Consider the following 18,310-nt stretch of genomic DNA (forward strand, 5'->3'; position numbering starts at 1 on the left):
AAACTCTCACACTGATAAAAATGTTTTTCGTTGGTTAAATTTGCAAAAATCTTGACGATTTGAATTAGGTGTTGTCTAACACTATTGTGCGCGTGCATGTACTTGTGCATGTGCATGTGCATGTGTGTAGTTTATAGTCTAGTAAAAGATGCATAAATATTGAATTGTATGCATTGGTTTGCTCAACTTGTAATTATTTTGCCTGTAATTTTCAGGCTGGGCTCCAACACGCAAGCTGAAGGATGTTGTGTGGGGACTAAACTCTCTGTTCATGGTAAATGCTACATTTTTACAAACACATAATTCATATTATAGTTTTCGAATAAGATTACTCGTTACACTACGTGTTATAGCACATAACAGGAATTTATATGTGGGAGTGTGTGCGCACGTGTGCATGCGTGTGTCTGTAGTCACACTGAATCTATCTGAATATACCAGTGGAATTACATGACATTACAGTGTATTACGTAAACTGGGTGATTTTCAATAATATAATAATGTAAATCAAGGTTGATATGTACTTAATGAACACATGTTAAGGGAAATGGCAGTTTATGGCTTCTTTAAGAAATTAACATGATGAAATTTTCACAAGTGCAGAGTTTTTTCAAGTACCAGTTTGTAGGTGACTCATTGATCTGTAACACCAGAAAACTTAAATTTGTATGTATTCATTTATTGTCATTTGTATCTAAATGCGTCAAAAGGTTTGGGTTGCTTACCATTATTATCCACGTATCACGGGCATGAATTTTACCATGGCACTTAACGCAAGTCCTGTAGTTCCACTTCCCCCTCTTTGATATCGTTCCTAAAAATATATCTTTAGGAAGGCTTTTCAAAGTGCTGGGAAATTGCACCTGGATCCATTAAATTTTCAAAATTTTCTGGGGGAGGACCTCCAGACCCCCTTCAGGTGCTTCGCGCTTAACGGCGCTCGCGCTGGCGGCTTTGCCACTGTTTCCTATGTTTCGATAGTACCAGTTCCACTGCTGTTGCAATAAGGACCCCCCCCCTACTTTTTTAGCTGGCTACACCTCTGGTCATCATATCATACCAAAAATGCTTCTGGTTGCAGAAAGTTGACTATTTTCATTAGGCATAGTTGGTTTCCTGTGAGCATATTGACTAGTAAGTGGTTCTAGGCGCTTTGAGTCGTATTACAATGTTATGTGATGTCAGTGAGAAAACTATGAATCAATTCCCGTGTATAAGGGTAGCTGTTGCCGATAGAGGGCAGCAGTTGGTACTTTGACTTTACATATCATGTCAGTCTTTACAATTTTCAGAATGAATGGAGCTTACTGCTCTTGCAACTGTGTCAATGAGACAATTCTCGTGCTGAATGTTACTCTTGAAATATACATAGTATAACCATCCAAATGATGCAACATTGCATACATGTAGTAATTAAAGAGCGGTTTCTTGTATAATTTCAACACCTTATTGCAAATTACTCTGTTGTCGGGATTTATAAAGCTGTCTGCAATCCTTTGCATCCCAGATAATTATTAGATAGAACTATATATTCAGGATTAGGTGAAATATGGGTGGCTATAACAGCTTTTGCAACATCCATAACCCTGTATTAGGGTGTGAATGTGTATTACAAGAATTACATGAAAATTACATGAGTTTTTTAAATAAATAAAGTATATATATATTGTTGGCATGTGTACTATCCATATTACACTATCCAAGATATCTTTTTGCTGAGCATTTTTATGGTAAAATATGCCTCGCAATGATTGTAATGCATTATGTGAACCGTTTTTACTTCTATTTCTAGGACCTGTTGAATTTTGATGACCCTCTTAACATAGAGGCTTCAGACAATTACCTGAGAGATAAGGTGGGTTAAATATATACTTATTCCATAATGCAGGGTCAGATCCAGTGGTGGTGTCCAAAGGGTTCAGAGTTATCCTTCCCCCTTTGAAATGGCTTGTTTGATTTTCAGTAATTGGGAAAAATGGTCTTATTTGAAATAGCGTAAAATACTTACAAAATATAGAATGTAAAGTCAGACTCCAATTTACACCTGGTCATAACAGGGACTGCCTATATGCCAAATGCTGCCAAAAGGCCCCCAAAAACAACACTTAAAAGACAATTGAAGTCAAATTTCATAACTTCTATAACGTTTTTATACATAGAAATACATTCAATAACGTATTCAATTTCAAATCTGGCACCCAATTAGTAATAAACACAATAGAAATAACTGAATAGTAATCTAGAACATGTGACGTCACAGCCCCATGTTGAGCGACGTCATTATGTAAACAGTGTGTGTGGTGGTTAAATATTCGATGTTTTTTGTTATTTCTCATGCTTATTTATCATGTCGAGACACAAACATGTAGCCTGTAAATGTACTTATATTCATGTACATACATATTACCTGTGTGGATAATGCATTCACGGTATATGTACATAACTTGCCGTGCGTAGATGCATGTACATGTAGGCCTTACAGATACATGATTCTGACCGAGCGTGATAAGCCCGGTGATCAGTGTACTCGCATGACTCACCTGGTCTACAATAACCCTGGTCTTATCATTCTCATGGCAGCATATTATACATTCAGGTGCCGTACTCATTAATTCACAAACACCACAAGAACTGCAGTATTTGTCTACAGTCCTATCGGGTACCGAAGCTTCCATTCCGCCATATGTTGTGACTGTTCTGATTCTTGAGAAGTTTGTGCCGACTCTTTGCGTTGCTTTTTCAGACTATTCTCCTCAATTTCTTCTTGTGTATATTCAGGCTCAAACCTATATACAACTGGTAAATCACTATAAATATCATCATCATCTGAGTAATCACTAGAATCATTGAAATTATCGCCGTCTGTTTCCATCTTATACACAACACTCAACGTGCGTTAGCGTGGCGTCGCTCGATCAACATGGGGCATATATATATATATATATATATAATTCCATACTGTGGTATCTATTTTCATAATGATATAATATATTTCAACATATTGTATATGATATAAAATTATATTTTTAGGTTGGCCCCGGAAGACGTGTTTGTAGCTGTCAGAAACGGAGGCAAATATGATAACGCTGCATAAAAAATTGCGCGAAAAGAATCCACAAAAAAATGAGCACCCACTCATGGGAACCCAAACAAGGAGGGTATCAGTGCGAGACAGACTACTTGTTAAAGGTGGGTGTGCAGATGATTGAAGTTTGATCACATTTTTATGAAACTTCCATTATAGCACCAATACTTACATTAGGAAAAACAATCACAGTTAAAGTAAAAAGAAAATTTAATTGGAGCTTGATTACAAATAATTCTCAATATTATATGCTATTTTTCAGAAGTGCAAGAAATGAACCAATATCTCCCACCTACGTGTTCCATTCAGTTTGATGATCCGAACACACTTCATGATTTTGATCTGATAATCAACCCTGATGAGAGCTACTGGGCTGGGGGAAAGTTCAAGTTTCACATACAGGTCCCTGATGATTATAATATTGTGGTAAGATGCAATAAATTGTGAATTTTGAATCCCTTTTATATATGTAAAGTATGATGATATTTTTAGATTTAAAAGCGTTTTCAAAAGTTATAATTCAATACCATTTGCCAGTGTTTTAGTTAGGAAGTGCATGAGGTCCAGCCACAGAGTGTGTCTGGTATAAATATCCCCACTAGACACGTGATGCTTTTCTAAATATGCTGCGCATAATAAAATGGAGTGAGTGATACATGAGAGACATTTACACAGTTATCAACTTTTGTAAATTACATGCTATAGTACTTGTAAAGTAGTTATTATTTTTATTGTATAATTGTTATATAGATTTACATATTTGTTGTCATCAGTGTACATGAGTATTTATTTATGTTTTATTTATCACATAAGCCACCAAAAGTGACTTGTCAGACAAAAATATGGCACCCAAATATCAGTGAAGAAGGTGATGTGTGCCTGAGCTTGCTACGCCAAAATGCCATAGATGAAATGGGTAAGTATCTTTGTAGTATGATATATTTATGCCTTAAATTAAAAATTTAATTAGTGCCAAATCATTGAATGCTGGTTATTAAAGTGTTGCAAATTATATTCTAAATAGTTAATATAGAACTGCCTTGTATGTGTGCGTGCGTGCGTGCGTGCGTGCGTGCGTGCGTGCGTGCGTGCGTGCGTGCGTGCGTGCGTGCGTGCGTGCGCGTGCATGTACTTGTGCATGTGCATGTGCATGTGTGTAGTTTATAGTCTAGTAAAAGATGCATAAATATTGAATTGTATGCATTGGTTTGCTCAACTTGTAATTATTTTGCCTGTAATTTTCAGGCTGGGCTCCAACACGCAAGCTGAAGGATGTTGTGTGGGGACTAAACTCTCTGTTCATGGTAAATGCTACATTTTTACAAACACATAATTCATATTATAGTTTTCGAATAAGATTACTCGTTACACTACGTGTTATAGCACATAACAGGAATTTATATGTGGGAGTGTGTGCGCACGTGTGCATGCGTGTGTCTGTAGTCACACTGAATCTATCTGAATATACCAGTGGAATTACATGACATTACAGTGTATTACGTAAACTGGGTGATTTTCAATAATATAATAATGTAAATCAAGGTTGATATGTACTTAATGAACACATGTTAAGGGAAATGGCAGTTTATGGCTTCTTTAAGAAATTAACATGATGAAATTTTCACAAGTGCAGAGTTTTTTCAAGTACCAGTTTGTAGGTGACTCATTGATCTGTAACACCAGAAAACTTAAATTTGTATGTATTCATTTATTGTCATTTGTATCTAAATGCGTCAAAAGGTTTGGGTTGCTTACCATTATTATCCACGTATCACGGGCATGAATTTTACCATGGCACTTAACGCAAGTCCTGTAGTTCCACTTCCCCCTCTTTGATATCGTTCCTAAAAATATATCTTTAGGAAGGCTTTTCAAAGTGCTGGGAAATTGCACCTGGATCCATTAAATTTTCAAAATTTTCTGGGGGAGGACCTCCAGACCCCCTTCAGGTGCTTCGCGCTTAACGGCGCTCGCGCTGGCGGCTTTGCCACTGTTTCCTATGTTTCGATAGTACCAGTTCCACTGCTGTTGCAATAAGGACCCCCCCCCTACTTTTTTAGCTGGCTACACCTCTGGTCATCATATCATACCAAAAATGCTTCTGGTTGCAGAAAGTTGACTATTTTCATTAGGCATAGTTGGTTTCCTGTGAGCATATTGACTAGTAAGTGGTTCTAGGCGCTTTGAGTCGTATTACAATGTTATGTGATGTCAGTGAGAAAACTATGAATCAATTCCCGTGTATAAGGGTAGCTGTTGCCGATAGAGGGCAGCAGTTGGTACTTTGACTTTACATATCATGTCAGTCTTTACAATTTTCAGAATGAATGGAGCTTACTGCTCTTGCAACTGTGTCAATGAGACAATTCTCGTGTTGAATGTTACTCTTGAAATATACATAGTATAACCATCCAAATGATGCAACATTGCATACATGTAGTAATTAAAGAGCGGTTTCTTGTATAATTTCAACACCTTATTGCAAATTACTCTGTTGTCGGGATTTATAAAGCTGTCTGCAATCCTTTGCATCCCAGATAATTATTAGATAGAACTATATATTCAGGATTAGGTGAAATATGGGTGGCTATAACAGCTTTTGCAACATCCATAACCCTGTATTAGGGTGTGAATGTGTATTAGGCAGAATGTGACATTGAAATCATGGTTGGTTAATAAATAAATTGTATATGGGATTGGTGGATGGATATCATATTACCTATCCAGAGATATCTTTTGCTGTGCATTTTTTATGGTAAATATGCCTCGCAATGATTGTATGCATTAGGTGTGAACCGTGTTGTCTTCTATTTCTAGGACCGTGGTTGATTTTTGTGCCTCGTTAACATGAGGCGTTCAGACGTCTGAGAGAGTAGGTGGGGGTAAGATATATTATTCGCATAATGGCAGCGGTTCAGTCCAGTGGTGGGTGTACAAAGGGGTTCAGAGGTTTCTTCCCTTTGAATGTTGTTATGATTTTCAGTAATTTGGGAAATGGTTATTTGAAATAGCGTAAATCTTACAAAATATAGAATGTAAGGTCGCTCAAATTTAACCTGGTATAACAGGGACTGCCTATATGCAAAGGCTGCGAAGGCCCAAAACACACTAAGACATTGAAGTAAATTTATATTCTATACGGTTTAGTATACATAGAAATAATTCATATCGTATTCAATTTAAGCTGGCCCCATTTAGTAATAAACACAATAGAAAATACCTGAATAGTAATCTAGAACATGTGACGTCAGCCCATGTTGAGCGACCGTATTATGTAAACAGTGTGTGTGGGGTGAATATTCGTGTTTTTTGGTTATTTCTCATGCTTATGTATAGGGTCGAGACACAACATTGTAGCCTGTAGGAATGTACTTGTATTATGTACTACATGATGTATACTGTAGTGGTAATGCCGTTCACGGTATATGCTACATATTGCGCCTCGACACCCCCGACGACCTCTCGGGTGGTAGATGCATGTACATGTAGCCTTACAGATAATGATTCTGGACGGCGTGTCAAGGCCGGTGGATGGCAGTGTACTCGGATGATCACATATGCGTTACGGTAACCCTGGGTCTTATTTTCATGGCCGATATATATACTTCAGGTGCCGTACTTTAATTTCACAAACACCACAAGACTGTACAGTATTTGTTAGCAGTCTATCGGGGTACCGACGCTCTCCAGTTGCGCCATAGGTTGATGGGAACTGTTGCTCGCGAATTCTAGAGAGTTTTGCTGAAGAACTCTTGGTGGCAGGTGTGCTATTTTGGCAGATTTCTCCTCAATGGTTCGTGCGTTAGTGTCGTATATTCAGGCCTCAACTGATTAAACTGGCTAAATGCACTTAGAATTCATTCTCTGAGTATACTAGATTATATGAATTATCGCCGGGTGTCTGTTTCCATCTTAAACTACACAACAACTCAAGCGTGCGTTAGGGGAGATCATGCCCGCGGCGCGAGAGTTCAGCTCGATAACATGGGGGAGGCTCAGCAGAGGGAGATGGAACTAGAGGGCAGATTACTAGTGTCATGGATGGCTGCATTCTTAATGTGTGTTTAGCTCATCTGGACATATGTCAGACTGCAAGTTGTAGAATCGCATGATGTCCGGTCGCGGAGCGACGAGCGCGATCCTGGGATCCGTCCCCGTCCGAAGTCCAAGGGTTCTGCGCGCGACAGAGATCGAGAAACGGGAGGCTCCGACGTCGGGGACAGCAGGGGGTCACGATATTCGGGACGGTGGGAGAAAAGCACCAGGGGGGGTGGTAACCGTCCAAAAGGGGACGAGTTGGGGATGAGTCGAAGCTGGTCACAGGGCAAGGGGATCAGAGGGGCATACAGGGGCGCACAAAGGTCAGGCAAGGCAGGGGGTAGACAGATTGTAACGTAAGCAGGGGGAAGGACCACATGGCCTCGGCCTTAAGTTAAGGGTCGGATCGAGATGCAGACGGGGAGAAAAGCGGGGGGGCAGACGGGGGAGGAAAATGCGCCAGAACTTGGCGGGGCGCGAAGAATTAAGGAGGACGGGACGGAGCCCAACTAGGCTACGGTAAGTCGGTGTATAGCATCATGGTAGGACAAGCCATCCACTGATAAGAGCAAAGGATATGGGAGTCGAGGCAGGTGACGGCCACATGCCACTGCGTCAAAGGATCAATGGCGGCCACAGGGCCAGATTTTGACATTATTTCTGAGGCACATGGTGTGCGGAGCGATTGAAAACTTTTTGTTTTCAGCGCCGGTGAGCTAGCATTTTTATGGTTTTATTGAAAGGACCTGAAACTGGCTTTCCACTTGACTGTGCGAGAGTAAGTGGTCGGGCATACCTTTTGACCTCAAGAGAGGGTTCAACATGGATTCTGTTTATAGATTATTGTTGTGTAGAGAGTTTGATGCTGGCGGGTTTGTAGTAGAATGGATCCGTGCCGATGGATAGTATGCGGCTACAAGTGGATCACAGATGATATGCGGGTTTCAGCTGGAAGCTAAGAAACTTTGGTGGAAGGAGAGGGTTTTTAGGGTTGGGCCGGGTGGAAGCGCTACTAAGTTTTGCGTAATGGACATTCTGTACTGTCGTATGTTAACATGCTAACTTAATTGATGCCGTGCGAGTGGCCCCAACTGCAGTGCATGATGGTGATGAGATGGGTGATGGTGTAGTGTTACTTGCGCGAAGAATGGACTCGAGGGGGTGACTGAACCTATTCTCTGTCCTTGCAAATAGTGTGGTAGTTAATACAGTTACGATGGAAGTCTTCCCGGTACCAAGATACGCGCCATGCGTGGCAACTTCTAACCCTCGACACCGAATACTTGTCTGTCAGGAAGGCTCCTTGTACGATGCCAGTGGTTTGAATGATACAGGAGCGCGTATACAGTTTGTGTCGCTACTTGTCCAGTTCTTCGGAGGAGGAGCAGTGGATCTGTAGGTAGCGTTGTCTGGCCGGAACAGAGGCGTTGTTCTAGGTGCAATTTTTGTATATTGTTACCATCGGTGAGACGCGTGCTGCGTTAGACCGGACGAGTTGAGGTTGACAGGTAGACGTTATGGTGGAGGGTATGAGGCGGTCGCGGTACAGGGGCGGACTACTCGGGGTGCGGCGTGTTCTCGCGAGGAGTTAGACAGGGCACACGGCTATAGGGTGGCAGCGTGTAATGGTAAGGGCGCATTTGAATGTGGAGGTTTAATGATAAGAGAGCGCGTGAAGTAGACGCTTGCTCTGCGCAGAAACGCGTACGTTGTCTTTGGGGGTTAAGTAGACCATAGACAATCAGTCTGATAGACCGTCTTGTGAGACGGATAGAGGGTCTGTATAGACAAGTCAAGTTCGTGACAGGGTCGTTCGCGGGCCGCTACCGCCTCGAGGAAGAGATAATACCTGGAGAGGGGAGAGAGGAGAGGAGTGGGGAGAGGGAGGTGAGGAGCAGAGAGAGCAGCGAGACGGAGGAGGAGAGAGAGAGAAGGAGGAAGGGGAACGAAAGAGAGAGCCGAAGGTTGTATAGGAGGAGATCAGAAGAGAGGAAAGAGGGCGGGGGAAGAAGAGGGAGGGAGCGGGGGGAAGAAGAGTGAGGAGTGGATAGAGAGCAGGAGAGGAGAGAGGGACGAGAGACGAGAGGGAGAGAGAGGAGGAAAGAAGAGTGGAGAGCGCGCCGACACGGATGAGAAAAGAGAGTAGCGAGAGAGTGCAGGAAGAGAGTAGAGCGGAGAGGAGAGGGGTAGGTAGAGAGCCTCAAGGACAAATGAAGAGAGAGACGGACGAGGAGAGTGAAGGTGTGAGGCGCGAGCGAGAGGGGAGAGAGAGAGCGTGAAGGGAGAGGAGAGCAGATGAGGAGAGAGAGAGAGGAGAGAGAGAGAGAGAGAGAGAGGAGAGAGAGAGACGCGGCGAGGCGGAGCGGCTGCGTGATCGGCTAAGGAGAGAGAGAGAGAGAGCGAGCTGACTCGAGCGAGAGAGAGAGATCGGGAGAGAGAGAAGGCGGAGGGAGAGGAGAGCGGGGGGAGAGAGCGAAGAGAGGGAATGAAAGAGCCGCGCGCAGGACGCCGAACGGGCAACGATCGGAATTAAAGAGAAAGAATGAGAGACAACGAGGGAGAGCGAACGCGGCGATGGGAGGGTGCTCTTGATTCGTTTGCCCCTGAGTTTAGCATCAGATCACCTGCCGTCAGGTGAGCGCTGTCGCTCTGCGGCACTTGTTATTACTAATTGGGCGCTAGATTTGAAATTGAATACGTTATTGAATGTATTTTTATGTATAAAAACGTTACAGAAGTTATGAAATTTGACTTCAATTGTCCTTTAATAGTATCGAAAAGCATAATATAATTAATTTATAATGCATTACGTAGTTTTCTGAAACTTTTAATGATTCATTGGTGCTTTTACACATTAAAATCATGAAAGGCATCAGAATAACTAAAATGGAAAAAAATTACATAATTTTTGTATATACTAAATAACTATATATATATAAATGACTGCCCCTTCCTCCACCCTTCTATTATTCCTTGGGAAGGAAGGAGTGGTAGGAGAGAAGGGATTATGTAAAGGAGAAGAGGAGGAAGACCAGAGGGGAAAGACAGGAAGCAAGGAGAAGGGGATTAAAGACAATGATAAAAGAGGAGGACTCTGTCTTTCCCCTCCAGACTTCCTCTTCTCCTTCCTTTTCTAGAAGGTATTTTGCTAAAAAAAATGTGTGCATATATATATATATATATATATATATATATATGTATATTTATCCCGACTTTAGAAAAATATCTGTTTGTCTGTGAATTTTTATTCTTGTTTAGATGGACTGGTGCTACCCCCCAACACTCATTCACACCATTGTGTATTTACTAGATCACCCTCTTTCAGGCCACCTATGTCTGCCCCTGTAATGCCATTGTCAGTGGCCTGAAGAGCACTCGTTTCGTGTGTAAATTTCTCATTGATGATCACTTCCTCTCATTTTTCTGTTGTCAGGAATCATTTAGAGTAAAGGTGAAAGACTACATTGCACGATATGCAAAGAGGTGAAAATGTGTAACGTGGCTACATGCAGCTTTCTGTGTATTCATATTGCAGTGTTGCACCTTGCCTAGTTTAAACCATTGTTATTTTATATCTATACAACAGAAGTTGTCTCACCTGCTGCTTATTTATGTATACATGCACATCTTCTCCCTTTGAAAGCATGTCATACAAATACAGTTCCACTTGTAACAGTTGCTCCATTTTCTCTTGGTACATGGGTCAGTGCTTTCGAAATTGGATGGGGTTTCTATTTACACAAATGTATTCATGGCATACGAGGCTTCAGGGCAGCTGTTTCATAGGCTTTCTCCTGTTAGATACCTTTTTTCTCGTACATTGCCAATATTAGGAAACCAAAACCTGAAAATAAAAAAAGAGTGTTCTTGGTTCTTTTGAATGCACAGGGAGAATATTTGTGTATATAAAATGCAGTGAATGTTGACACTTGTACACAATTGCGAACATAGTATGTTTTCTATACTAGAGGATCAACCAGCCTAATCAACCATTATTAACTGGTGCCACCTCTTGGAAAATATATCATCTCTCTCTCTCTCTCTCTCTCTCTCTCTCTCTCTCTTTGTGATGTATGTATTGTAGTATATATATATATGATGTATTAGTATAGTAATGGTATATTTTATTATATATATATATATATATATATATATATATTATATCATGTACATAGGTATTACACTATTATTTTATGGTCATGAGGGGGATCATAGAGATTTGTGATAATAGCAGTGAAATCCTTTTATCAGACAATTTAGTAATACTGTGGCAGGTTTTTAAATCATATTCTCTCTTTTACTATTAACATAGCGTTTCACCAGATATGATATACTGCCTTCTTATAATAAACAATGGAATTATGTTTCATGACATATGACATGTTTTGCCCCAATTACAATGCTGGTAATTGTACTCGCCATGTAACAGGTAAATATATATTTATAATATACATATTATATATGTATATAATATCAGGCGTAAGATAATACTAGGATCCTGATCATTATCGTTACTCCTGGATAATATAATGATCAAGAGTACATAATAGAGATCTCTATTATGTACTTCTTGACTATATATATATATCATATCAGGCAGTAGATATAGGGAGGAGTGTGACATCAATAAACAAGCGAAAATTCGCTCATTTACGAGCCTTAGAATACCACGATTCTTATACGCGCTAACTCATCCTAAACTTGGAGGCTCTAAATCGGACACAGTACATTCGCCCATCATCGTACGAACGATGCTTTCCTCGTAGAGACACCCGCAATCCGGAGTACCAGCCTAAACGTACGAACACGCATTCTCCATTCTTGGACATGTAAATCCAAGCCCAAATTGCCCGCGCTATGAATTCAGACAAAAAGGCAGCAACACTGGCGCGCAGTCGCTGTGTTTTGCTCTCTCGGAATAGCTATGCTTGGGCGTTGTTCGGCTGCGGGGAGATGGATGGCACATCGACGATGCTAATCATCGCGGTTGGCGTCGCTGCGTGAACGGCATGCCAGCTATGTACAAATGGTGAGCCGTGTTAGCCTGTACCGGGTCAAAGCGTTCATCTCGCCGAGTGTGGTGATGCCTAATCTCCCAGCGAGCCATGCCTCGCTGGGTTGTTAGCAATAGGCGCGTTTAGGTAGCTCCTTTTGTGTTTGATATTCATAGGCTGCGCAAGTGGCGTTGGATGATGGCCATTAGAATGCCCGAGAATCGGTCGTACGTTTTAGGGCTGTATCTCCGGAATTGCGGGTGTCTACGACGGAAGACGATTCTCGCGCCACTCGAATGCATGGCGACTGTACTGTGTGCCGATTTTGATGCTCGAAGTTGGTATGAGCTTACGTGTAGTAAATCGTAGGTATTATAAGGCTAGTAAATGACGAATTTCCCTTGTTTATTGATGTCACACTCCTCCCTATTATCTACTCCTGATATATATGTATGTGCGTGCGTGCGTGCGTGCGTGCGTGCGTGCGTGCGTGCGTGCGTGCGTGCGTGCGTGTGTGTAATTAATCATGTATCAGGTGGCACTGATAGGCTGAGCTCAAAATGGTTTGGCTTTCAAGTTCGTCATGGTTATATTATGGTGGTTTGTGTATTGTTCCATTCCTTGTGTGTAGCGCAATTAAGACTGCTATGTCATTTGTCCCTAATCGTATAAGAAAAGGTGTTTCTTAGAGCTATTATGTCCAAACTCCGTTGTGATGCATTTTACCAGTGTTGTAGGGTGTGTAGGCAAATATAGCAAGAGCTTTTGTAGAGCTCTGGGCTACAGAGTGTCAAACTGAAATGTATATAAATGAAAATTTTGGCAATATATTTCAAATTTACATTCACATTGATACATTTTTATCAGATGGCCGTTACATTAAATTGCACAAAAACACAAGGCAGTGTATAATCGGTTAGTCATTTTAAATAATCATTAAATTATACACGTTTTGGTAGTAATAAGTTGGCGTTACGGCGTAACCAAGTTAAGTACACAATTCATTGGGAGATGTAATATATAACCGTGTCGACAAGTTTGGTATATGTCAGAGCCAAGCTTGTATATGGACTGCTATAAATGTCGTGGGGCATTGGTTTTAGTGCTTTACGGGGAACGACGTTTTCGCTTGGTGGCTCAAGTTGTCATTACGCACCTTGTTCCTGCTATGTGATGCTGTCCTCATAATGAGGATTACAAAAAAAATCGTACAGTTTGTAAGCTACAAAAATTCCAATGTTTACTGGATGTACGGAGCCATTTGAACTACAGGTTTATTACTTATTCATTTTGCCCTAATTCATAACCACGCCAGCAGTTGCACTGCCCTCATAACACTGGTTCGTTTAAAGACATAAAATGCTGGATTAAATTACACCAGTATAGAAAGCAAGCATAGTAATTTCCGTGCTTAGATGTTTGCGATTAAATGTTGCGGCACAGACCTTGTTGTCTGTACCACAACTGCGGCTGAGAGGGTTTATGTCCCCCAGGGTACTGCCGGAACGTACCCTGGTACTATCTAGTATGCCGGACCGTACCTCGCCTACTCCACTAACGAGTCCAACGAGTCTAGGGAGTCGCCTACGCCTACTCCCTATACCTAACCCTAACCCTAACCCTAACCCTAACCATATCAGATAGTTACCAGGGTCCGGACCGTACCCAGGGTATTTTCCGGCAGTACCCTGGGGCCTGGGGGACATAGACCCTGTGAGCACAACTGCGGTTAACCAGTGCCATTTCTGCTCGCGTGATAAATAATATCGTAAATTCAATTGTTGGCAAATCATGTGTAACTGTAAATATATGCAATATTTATGTGAACTTTGATCAGTCTTTAATAAAAATGTTTTGTTAATATACGCAACTAATTTTGAGCTTCAATTTAAACACCACTTGCTTTCATTAAGCTTGACCAACCAGGATGTCATACACACATAGAGATGGTCTGTGTACGTTCTAAATGACGTTTCCCTGCTGATTTATTCAATGAAACAAATAAAAGGTATAAGCAGATTAAGTGCATAAATGAATTAGATGACGGTGTCTGTAGTATATAATGAAAAATGACAGTAGAACAAACCGTTAGAGCACACTCTGCCCGCAGAGGTTGTGCTGCTGCTGGTTCGAACATAATATTATCAGGAGTCTATCAATAGACTATTGATAGACTCCTGATATTATGAACCATGCCAACCATCCATGCATGCATTCCATGCGAACCATGCATCAAGTAACACCTGCTATGCTAGGTGGCATGTTACTAGCAACCAAGTGTCACCAGGTTTAGCAACTGCATGCCGATGATGTACTTCATTCATACGGACTTCAACGCCGCCGGTCTAGTAACATTGATCTTTATATATATATATATATATATATATATATATATATTATAATATATATATAATATATATAATGCACCATATCATAGCCAACAACCACATGGTAGAGTGGTGGCCCACAGCGCGCTAATTGAACATTTACTTGCTCGGTACGGAACCTAATAGTGGCTTATACTTTCGTGGCGCAAGTGTGCAGCTGTGCAGGGGGTAGTACAGGCGAAGGGGGGGGCGTGGTCTCAGGGGGGTCGGTACCCCCCTTGCTCGCAGCAGAAAACGCTCTGAGGGGGTCTAATTTCAAAAAAAATGTTGAGGGTAGCCCCCCCCTTCGCGTGCTCGCAAGTGTTGGGTTACGCGTTCAAGACCCGCCCCCCCCCCCTGTACAAATTCTGTACATCGCCCCGTTGCGTGGTATTACTACAGAAACATGTACTCGGTGGCTGCAGGCATGAAAACACGTGCACATAGAATATTTGCTGTGCTTCCCGAGTTATGGTCGGTCAGCTCATTGTCATTTACACGTCCTCGGTGACTATTCATATGGGCATCTAAAGATACTCACAGACATCGTTTAATTAATATATATGATCTCACTGCCCTGCGTGCGAAAAAAGCCTACGAAATTTTTCATTAGTTTATCCAAGCTTTTTTGTAATAATCACCTTAATAACTGTAGGTAACTAGATTTGCAGATTGACAGAATATACTTCCCAATATAATTTAATGAACGATGATTGAGTCCATATGACATGCCCTCAAACACTGGTCGATCGACAGATTCGAAATCAAATTGTAGAAGCTATCAATAGATGCAACAGCGCAGCAAAATAAAGGTATACGCGCGTCGCTTTAAAATGTAGCTAGTATAAATGCTGCCGATAGCCAGACGGTCCAAGTTGGGGAAAGTCCAAGAAGGGAAGCCAGCATATCCAAGAAATGTGGAGCCAGCATTGGCCCAGCAATCCGAGAAGGGAGCCAGCGTCCATCGCCGTTTTGTTCGCAGTTGCCGCCAAAAAACAGGAAAAGTATGTGGCGGGCTTGCGATAGTGTTTCTGTCGCGCCACACACCATTTTTTATAAGTCTATAACATGTAAATCATCGTTTTATTCGCTTTTTATTGTCGCCTGCGGAATGAAAAAGTACATCAACAACAAACGGGCCAAATGCTAGGAATTTTACTGATTTACTGATGTAAATTTTCATCCATGGCTGAAAAATGTTACGACCGGCCGAGCTTCTGACCTCATTCCGCGGGCACCGGGGCCAGCGTGTCATACGCGGAGGTCTCCCGCCGTGATGACCGGGAGACTTCTGCGCGACGTCTGCGATAGGAGTCCATGGCCATTGCAAAGTCACGAGGTCAATTACAACAGTGCATGTATAATGTGATCTGCTCAATGCACGAGTACTGGAATAACCACAAGAATCAGATAAATGTCGTTACCCCAAACAATTTCATGGGTCAGTTAGACCGAAGTTCGACAGCTTAGAAATGCGGAGGCGCGTTTACAAACGCAGAGACGTATTATAGCTCCATCCACGTTGATCCATCCCCATCGATTAGTTGTTAGTGGACAGATTCCGCAGTAACGATAAGTTGACCCGCTTACACTTGTCTAGACAATTGTTGATGAAATGTCTACAGTGTCTGTTTTCAATTAGCAAGAGGACGGTAAAGCGTATCTGTTTATATATATAAAAATAACTATAATAATTATATATATATATATATATATATACTTATATATATACGTTAAACTACACATTTCAGGCGCAAAATTCAGCGGAATAAATGTGAAAACCTCAATGATAAAGACAGTAATATTATAGTTAATTCGAAAACTATTGATATAAAATTTTATAAACCTCGCACACGTCGGTTGATATTCTACCTCCGGAATAACCGTAAACGTCTTATGAGTCGAATATATTTTTTACTCGCGCAAATCTCTCCACACATATACAAAAGTTCAGTGCGCTAGAGAATATCTTCATAGTCTAGCCAAAACACGAGGCAGCTAGAATGTCCTGGGAGATATTTCACGAGAAAGCCGTTGCCGGAAAAACGATTTAAGTCAAAACTCCTTGGCGGATAGATGCCACACTGCGATGTTGTAATTATGGGTTTATCAGCAGACAGACCATGCCACTGTGAGTCCCTAGGTTTTTTTACGACGACACTCATTCAGATGAGACACTGAAACCAATGCATTGTCATATAGCCTTGTATATCCCACAATTCAAGCCAACAGAAGTATATACAGAATCAGTAGTCGCTTTCCTCATGAGCCGAAATTACAAACAGCTGCTGCCGCACGCTTGCATGAAATTCAGCGAGTTACTTTGAATGTGAATACGCGTGGCGTGTCATGGTTGCCCGTATGTTCGAAAATGCTTCTCTCTCGCCTGAATTTTTTATACCCATAAATTAAATTATTAATATATATAATTCTATATTAAGTCCAAATTATGAATTGGCTATGCCATTCATGCTAGATATTTTATTGACACATATAGTGGTATGTAAGGTATTTGCGACATTTCGATGAATAAATTTAGTTTTTCGTGGATGGTGCCTTGAATTTCAAACGCCACGATGCTATCTTTTTGCATATGTCAGCTAGTAGAATGTAAGTAACTTGCATGTGTTGCATCGTGCTGACTACTTTTTTGGATGGAAAACATTATTAAATTAAACACGTAGCTAAATATTATTAAGCCTTTTAAAATGGTAATTACGTTTTTAAATTATTCTAATAGAAACTTGGCATTAGCGTTTGTGACGGAAAGCCTAGATGTGGGCATTGTATTGTAGTATTGTAATTTATGTATATATATAAAACATGTTCAAAATATCATCACTATGACACTATGTTGTCTAATGTATTTATTTTATCGAGGTAGATATCTTAATATTAGATCAATGGCTATTATATTATCTTCGTTACATGTTCTTTGCCAACAGAAACAACCAATTCAAAATGATAATGAAGTCCGAAAATCTGTTCATTACGAGTATACACAGCTTGTTTAGTTGTTATACACTATGTTCTCAAACAACGTACAGGAAAAAACTATACATGGAGCTCACCACAAAAGACTAAAATAATGGTCAAATGATATCGTATATATTTGTCTCGGTCTATCCGTTTCGAGTATGTTTATTATATAACATGGAGAAGCGAGAGCACCTTACGTATGTCGTTTATCTCCCTATGGCCATATGTTAGAAGAGAGCATTTTTATTCAAATAAAACATATACCTTGTTTTCCGGATATTTCAAACCATTTTAGAGTCATTTATCGTGAATTTTGAATAGATTCCTAAAAGTCAATGGCGAAATATAGTGTGATATTCGAAATGACCGTCTTTACCACAGTTCATATTGATACGTAAGCGTTTACCATTAGGATATTATTCAATAAACAGCCAGCAATCCTTACAGCGATTCGAAACAGCCAATATGTTTAAACATATATTATTGTATTTCCTGCTACAGTTACTATTTAAAAATAGGAAAAAAAAACAAAGAAATGTTAATTTAATTTGTTATTACCCTAATCGATGTGGCAAATAATACTGTGACGTCACGTATGCTTTATACTTTGGCACTTATTTGAGATGGATCGGTATATATATTTAATTTTGGGTTCGTTCATATATGTGATTGCACATTCCGTTCTCATATCATTCCAAACAACACGCGAAACCCATCATATATTTTACTCATTTCATTCATTTCATTCAACAATTTATAATTAAATTATGATTAGTAGTACCACATTTACGATGTTCTTTAACACCACAGTATTAATGTAGGACAAATTAATCATGATAAACGGTAAA

At 40.6% G+C, this 18,310-nt stretch overlaps 1 long non-coding RNA gene across 1 annotated transcript in view; it reads left to right on the forward strand.

Annotated features, from left to right (window-relative positions):
- The window catches only part of LOC106820948, a 9,002-nt gene extending 5,563 nt beyond the window's left edge, over positions 1-3,439 (forward strand). The window contains exons 2-3 of the long non-coding RNA XR_001395672.1: positions 3,031-3,189; positions 3,348-3,439. This is a non-coding gene — a long non-coding RNA (uncharacterized LOC106820948). The remainder of the gene's footprint in view (positions 1-3,030; positions 3,190-3,347) is intronic.
- The last annotated feature ends 14,871 nt before the right edge of the window (positions 3,440-18,310 follow it).

This window comes from Priapulus caudatus, unplaced genomic scaffold (assembly GCF_000485595.1).
Source record: "Priapulus caudatus unplaced genomic scaffold, Priapulus_caudatus-5.0.1 Scaffold53, whole genome shotgun sequence".
NCBI lineage: Eukaryota > Metazoa > Priapulida > Priapulimorpha > Priapulimorphida > Priapulidae > Priapulus > Priapulus caudatus.